We start from the raw sequence: 7573 nt of genomic DNA, 5'->3' as shown, positions 1-7573 counted from the left end.
ATTCCATTTTGTGTCTCTTCTCTCACTGGGTGTGATGTCTTCAAGGTTCATTAACACTGCAGCCTGTGTCTGACCGTCATTCTTTTTACTGGCTGTATAGCATTCCATTGTGTGTGTCTTCTCTTACTGGGCCTGATGTCTTCCAAGTTCACTAACACTGCAGCCTGTGTCTGACCCTCATTTCTTTTCCTGGCTGTGTAGTATTCCATTGTGTGTCTCTTCTCTCACTAGGCCTGAGGTCTTGAATGTTCCTCCACGCTGCATCCTCCCGCTGACCCTCATTCCTTTTCCTGGCTGTGTAGTACTCCATTGTGTGTCTCTTCTCTCACTGGACCTGATGTGTTCAACGTTCGTTCACACTGCAGCCTGCATCTGACATTCATTTCTTTTCCTTGCTCTATGGTATTCCATTGTGTGTCTCTTCCTTCACTGGGCCTGAGATCTTCCAGGTTCATTCACACTGCAGCCTGCATCTGAGCCTCATTCGTTTTAGCTGGCAATATAGTATTCCATTGTGTGTCTCTTCTCCCACCGGGCCTGATGTGTTCAAGGTTCACCCATGCCGCAGCCTGCATCAGACCCTCATTCCTTTTCCTGGCTGTATAGTATTCCATTGTGTGTCTCTTCTCCCACTGGGCCTGATGGCTTCAACGTTCACCCATGCCGCAGCATGCGTCTGACCCTCATTCCTTTTCCTGGCTGTATACTATTCCATAGTGTGTCCCTTGTCTCACTGGGCCTGATGCCTTCAAGGTTCATCCACACTGCAGCTTGTGTCTGACCCTCATTCCATTTCCTGGCTGTATGGAATTTCGTTGTGGGTCTCTTCTCCCACTGTGCGTGATGTCTTCACTTTTCACCCATGCCGCAGCCTGCGTCTGACCCTCATTCCTTTTCCTGGCTGTATAGTATTCCATTGACTGTTTATTCTCTTACTGGGCCTGATGACTTCAAGTTTCATTCACACTGTAGCCTGCGTCTGACCCTCATTCCTTTTCCTGTCTGTATAGTATTCCATTGTGTGTCTCTTCTCCTACTGGGCCTGATGTCTTCCAGGTTCATTCCCACTGCAGCCTGCATCTGACCCTCATTCCTTTTTCTAGATGTATAGTATTCCATTGTGTGTCTCTTCTCCCACTGGGCCTGATGTCTTCAAAGTTCACCCATGCCGCAGCCTGCGTCTGACCCTCATTCCTTTTCCTGGATGTATAGTATTCCATTGTGTGTCTCTTCTACCACTGGGCCTGATGTCTTCAAGGTTCACCCATGCCGCAGCCTGCGTCTGACCTTCATTCCTTTTCCTGGCTTTATGGTATTCCATTGTTTGTCTCTTCTCCCACTTGGCCTGATGACTTCAAAGTTCACCCACGCCGCAGCCTGCGTCTGACCCTCATTCCTTTTCCTGGCTGAATGGTATTCCATTGTGTGTCTCTTCCTTCACTGGGCGTGAGATCTTACAGGTTCATTCACACTGCAGCCTGCATCTGACCCTCATTCGTTTTAACTGGACATATAGTATTCCATTGTGTGTCTCTTCTCCCACCGGGCCTGATGTTTTCAAGGTTCACCCATGCCGCAGCCTGCATCTGACCCTCATTCCTTTTCCTGGCTGTATAGTATTCCATTGTGTGTCTCTTCTCTTACTGGGCCTGATGTCTTCCAGGTTCACTCACACTGCAGCCTGTGTCTGACCCTCATTCCTTTTCCTGGCTGTTTAGTATTCCATTGTGTGTCTCTTCTCTCACTAGGCCTGAGGTCTTGAAGGTTCATCCACGCTGCAGCCTGCATCTGACCCTCATTCCCTTTCCTGGCTCTGTAGTATTCCATTGAGTGTCTCTTCTCTTACAGGGCCTGATGTCTTCAAGTTTCATTCACACTGCATCCTGCGTCTGACCCTCATTCCTTTTCCTGGCTGTATAGTATTCCATTGTGTGTCTCTTCTCTCACTGGGCCTAATGTCTTCAATGTTCACCCATGCCGCAGCCTGCTTCTGAACCTCTTTCCTTTTCCTTGCTCTATGGTATTCCATTGTGTGTCTCTTCCTTCACTGGGCCTGAGATCTTCCAGGTTCATTCACACTGCAGCCTGCATCTGACGCTCGTTCATTTTAGCTGGCCATATAGTATTCCATTGTGTGTCTCTTCTCCCACCGGGCCTGATGTGTTCAAGGTTCACCCATGCCGCAGCCTGCATCAGACCCTCATTCCTTTTCCTGGCTGTATAGTATTCCATTGTGTGTCTCTTCTCCCACTGGGCCTGATGGCTTCAACGTTCACCCATGCCGCAGCATGCGTCTGACCCTCATTCCTTTTCCTCGCTGGATGGTATTCCATTGTGTGTCTCTTCCTTCACTGGGCCTGAGATCTTCCAGGTTCATTCACACTGCAGCCTGCATCTGACGCTCGTTCGTTTTAGCTGGCCATATAGTATTCCATTGTGTGTCTCTTCTCCCACCGGGCCTGATGTGTTCAAGGTTCACCCATGCCGCAGCCTGCATCAGACCCTCATTCCTTTTCCTGGCTGTATAGTATTCCATTGTGTGTCTCTTCTCCCACTTGGCCTGATGGCTTCAACGTTCACCCATGCCGCAGCATGCGTCTGACCCTCATTCCTTTTCCTGGCTGTATACTATTCCATAGTGTGTCTCTTGTCTCACTGGGCCTGATGCCTTCAAGGTTCATCCACACTGCAGCCTGTGTCTGACCCTCATACTTTTTCCTGGCTATATGGTATTTCGTTGTGGGTCTCTTCTCCCACTGTGCGTGATGTCTTCACTTTTCACCCATGCCGCAGCCTGTGTCTGACCCTCATTCCTTTTCCTGGCTGTATAGTATTCCATTAACTGTTTATTCTCTTACTGGGCCTGATGACTTCAAGTTTCATTCACACAGTAGCCTGCGTCTGACCCTCATTCTTTTTCCTGTCTGCATAGTATTCCATTGTGTGTCTCTTCTACCACTGGGCCTGATGTCTTCATGGTTCACCCATGTCGCAGCCTGCGTCTGACCTTCATTCCCTTTCCTGGCTTTATGGTATTCCATTGTTTGTCTGTTCTCCCACTTGGCCTGATGTCTTCAAAGTTCACCCATGCCGCAGCCTGCGTCTGACCCTCATTCCTTTTCCTGGATGTATAGTATTCCATTGTGTGTCTCTTCTGCCACTGGGCCTGATGTCTTCAAGGTTCATCCATGCCGCAGCCTGCGTCTGACCTTCATTCCTTTTCCTGGCTTTATGGTAGTCCATTGTTTCTCTCTTCTCCCACTTGGCCTGATGACTTCAAAGTTCACCCACGCCGCAGCCTGCGTCTGACCCTCATTCCTTTTCCTGGCTGTATGGTATTCCATTGTGTGTTTCTTCCTTCACTGGGCGTGAGATCTTCCAGGTTCATTCACACTGCAGCCTGCATCTGACACTCATTCGTTTTAACTGGCCATATAGTATTCCATTGTGTGTCTCTTCTCCCACCGGGCCTGATGTTTTCAAGGTTCACCCATGCCGCAGCCTGCATCTGACCCTCATTCCTTTTCCTGGCTGTATAGTATTCCATTGTGTGTCTCTTTTCTCACTGTGCCTTTTGTCTTCAAGGTTCACCCATGCCGCAGCCTGCTTCTGACCCTCATTCTTTTTCCTGGCTGTGTAGTATTCCATTGCGTGTCTCTTCTCTCACTGGGCCTGATGTATTCAAATTTCCTTCACTCTGCAACCCGCATCTGATCTTCTTTCCTTTTCCTGGCTGTAGAGTATTCCATTTTGTGTCTCTTCTCTCACTGGGTGTGATGTCTTCAAGGTTCATTAACACTGCAGCCTGTGTCTGACCGTCATTCTTTTTACTGGCTGTATAGCATTCCATTGTGTGTGTCTTCTCTTACTGGGCCTGATGTCTTCCAAGTTCACTAACACTGCAGCCTGTGTCTGACCCTCATTTCTTTTCCTGGCTGTGTAGTATTCCATTGTGTGTCTCTTCTCTCACTAGGCCTGAGGTCTTGAATGTTCCTCCACGCTGCATCCTCCCTCTGACCCTCATTCCTTTTCCTGGCTGTGTAGTACTCCATTGTGTGTCTCTTCTCTCACTGGACCTGATGTGTTCAACGTTCGTTCACACTGCAGCCTGCATCTGACATTCATTTCTTTTCTTTGCTCTATGGTATTCCATTGTGTGTCTCTTCCTTCACTGGGCCTGAGATCTTCCAGGTTCATTCACACTGCAGCCTGCATCTGAGCCTCATTCGTTTTAGCTGGCAATATAGTATTCCATTGTGTGTCTCTTCTCCCACCGGGCCTGATGTGTTCAAGGTTCACCCATGCCGCAGCCTGCATCAGACCCTCATTCCTTTTCCTGGCTGTATAGTATTCCATTGTGTGTCTCTTCTCCCACTTGGCCTGATGGCTTCAACGTTCACCCACGCCGCAGCATGCGTCTGACCCTCATTCCTTTTCCTGGCTGTATACTATTCCATAGTGTGTCTCTTGTCTCACTGGGCCTGATGCCTTCAAGGTTCATCCACACTGCAGCCTGTGTCTGACCCTCATACTTTTTCCTGGCTATATGGTATTTCGTTGTGGGTCTCTTCTCCCACTGTGCGTGATGTCTTCACTTTTCACCCATGCCGCAGCCTGCGTCTGACCCTCATTCCTTTTCCTGGCTGTATAGTATTCCATTAACTGTTTATTCTCTTACTGGGCCTGATGACTTCAAGTTTCATTCACACAGTAGCCTGCGTCTGACCCTCATTCTTTTTCCTGTCTGCATAGTATTCCATTGTGTGTCTCTTCTACCACTGGGCCTGATGTCTTCATGGTTCACCCATGTCGCAGCCTGCGTCTGACCTTCATTCCCTTTCCTGGCTTTATGGTATTCCATTGTTTGTCTGTTCTCCCACTTGGCCTGATGTCTTCAAAGTTCACCCATGCCGCAGCCTGCGTCTGACCCTCATTCCTTTTCCTGGATGTATAGTATTCCATTGTGTGTCTCTTCTGCCACTGGGCCTGATGTCTTCAAGGTTCATCCATGCCGTAGCCTGCGTCTGACCTTCATTCCTTTTCCTGGCTTTATGGTAGTCCATTGTTTCTCTCTTCTCCCACTTGGCCTGATGACTTCAAAGTTCACCCACGCCGCAGCCTGCGTCTGACCCTCATTCCTTTTCCTGGCTGTATGGTATTCCATTGTGTGTCTCTTCCTTCACTGGGCGTGAGATCTTCCAGGTTCATTCACACTGCAGCCTGCATCTGACACTCATTCGTTTTAACTGGACATATAGTATTCCATTGTGTGTCTCTTCTCCCACCGGGCCTGATGTTTTCAAGGTTCACCCATGCCGCAGCCTGCATCTGACCCTCATTCCTTTTCCTGGCTGTATAGTATTCCATTGTGTGTCTCTTCTCTTACTGGGCCTGATGTCTTCCAGGTTCACTCACACTGCAGCCTGTGTCTGACCCTCATTCCTTTTCCTGGCTGTTTAGTATTCCATTGTGTGTCTCTTCTCTCACTAGGCCTGAGGTCTTGAAGGTTCATCCACGCTGCAGCCTGCATCTGACCCTCATTCCCTTTCCTGGCTCTGTAGTATTCCATTGAGTGTCTCTTCTCTTACAGGGCCTGATGTCTTCAAGTTTCATTCACACTGCATCCTGCGTCTGACCCTCATTCCTTTTCCTGGCTGTATAGTATTCCATTGTGTGTCTCTTCTCTCACTGGGCCTAATGTCTTCAATGTTCACCCATGCCGCAGCCTGCTTCTGAACCTCTTTCCTTTTCCTTGCTCTATGGTATTCCATTGTGTGTCTCTTCCTTCACTGGGCCTGAGATCTTCCAGGTTCATTCACACTGCAGCCTGCATCTGACGCTCGTTCATTTTAGCTGGCCATATAGTATTCCATTGTGTGTCTCTTCTCCCACCGGGCCTGATGTGTTCAAGGTTCACCCATGCCGCAGCCTGCATCAGACCCTCATTCCTTTTCCTGGCTGTATAGTATTCCATTGTGTGTCTCTTCTCCCACTGGGCCTGATGGCTTCAACGTTCACCCATGCCGCAGCATGCGTCCGACCCTCATTCCTTTTCCTCGTTGGATGGTATTCCATTGTGTGTCTCTTCCTTCACTGGGCCTGAGATCTTCCAGGTTCATTCACACTGCAGCCTGCATCTGACGCTCGTTCGTTTTAGCTGGCCATATAGTATTCCATTGTGTGTCTCTTCTCCCACCGGGCCTGATGTGTTCAAGGTTCACCCATGCCGCAGCCTGCATCAGACCCTCATTCCTTTTCCTGGCTGTATACTATTCCATAGTGTGTCTCTTGTCTCACTGGGCCTGATGCCTTCAAGGTTCATCCACACTGCAGCCTGTGTCTGACCCTCATACTTTTTCCTGGCTATATGGTATTTCGTTGTGGGTCTCTTCTCCCACTGTGCGTGATGTCTTCACTTTTCACCCATGCCGCAGCCTGCGTCTGACCCTCATTCCTTTTCCTGGCTGTATAGTATTCCATTGACTGTTTATTCTCTTACTGGGCCTGATGACTTCAAGTTTCATTCACACTGTAGCCTGCGTCTGACCCTCATTCTTTTTCCTGTCTGTATAGTATTCCATTGTGTGTCTCTTCTACCACTGGGCCTGATGTCTTCATGGTTCACCCATGTCGCAGCCTGCGTCTGACCTTCATTCCCTTTCCTGGCTTTATGGTATTCCATTGTTTGTCTGTTCTCCCACTTGGCCTGATGTCTTCAAAGTTCACCCATGCCGCAGCCTGCGTCTGACCCTCATTCCTTTTCCTGGATGTATAGTATTCCATTGTGTGTCTCTTCTGCCACTGGGCCTGATGTCTTCAAGGTTCATCCATGCCGCAGCCTGCGTCTGACCTTCATTCCTTTTCCTGGCTTTATGGTAGTCCATTGTTTCTCTCTTCTCCCACTTGGCCTGATGACTTCAAAGTTCACCCACGCCGCAGCCTGCGTCTGACCCTCATTCCTTTTCCTGGCTGTATGGTATTCCATTGTGTGTTTCTTCCTTCACTGGGCGTGAGATCTTCCAGGTTCATTCACACTGCAGCCTGCATCTGACCCTCATTCGTTTTAACTGGCCATATAGTACTCCATTGTGTGTCTCTTCTCCCACCGGGCCTGATGTTTTCAAGGTTCACCCATGCCGCAGCCTGCATCTGACCCTCATTCCTTTTCCTGGCTGTATAGTATTCCATTGTGTGTCTCTTTTCTCACTGTGCCTTTTGTCTTCAAGGTTCAACCATGCCGCAGCCTGCTTCTGACCCTCATTCTTTTTCCTGGCTGTGTAGTATTCCATTGCGTGTCTCTTCTCTCACTGGGCCTGATGTATTCAAATTTCCTTCACTCTGCAACCCGCATCTGATCTTCTTTCCTTTTCCTGGCTGTAGAGTATTCCATTTTGTGTCTCTTCTCTCACTGGGTGTGATGTCTTCAAGGTTCATTAACACTGCAGCCTGTGTCTGACCGTCATTCTTTTTACTGGCTGTATAGCATTCCATTGTGTGTGTCTTCTCTTACTGGGCCTGATGTCTTCCAAGTTCACTAACACTGCAGCCTGTGTCTGACCCTCATTTCTTTTCC

The sequence above is a fragment of the Pongo abelii genome, chromosome 12 (genome assembly GCF_028885655.2).
Source record: "Pongo abelii isolate AG06213 chromosome 12, NHGRI_mPonAbe1-v2.0_pri, whole genome shotgun sequence".
Lineage (NCBI taxonomy): Eukaryota > Metazoa > Chordata > Mammalia > Primates > Hominidae > Pongo > Pongo abelii.
Note: the sequence above shows the minus strand (reverse complement) of the source record.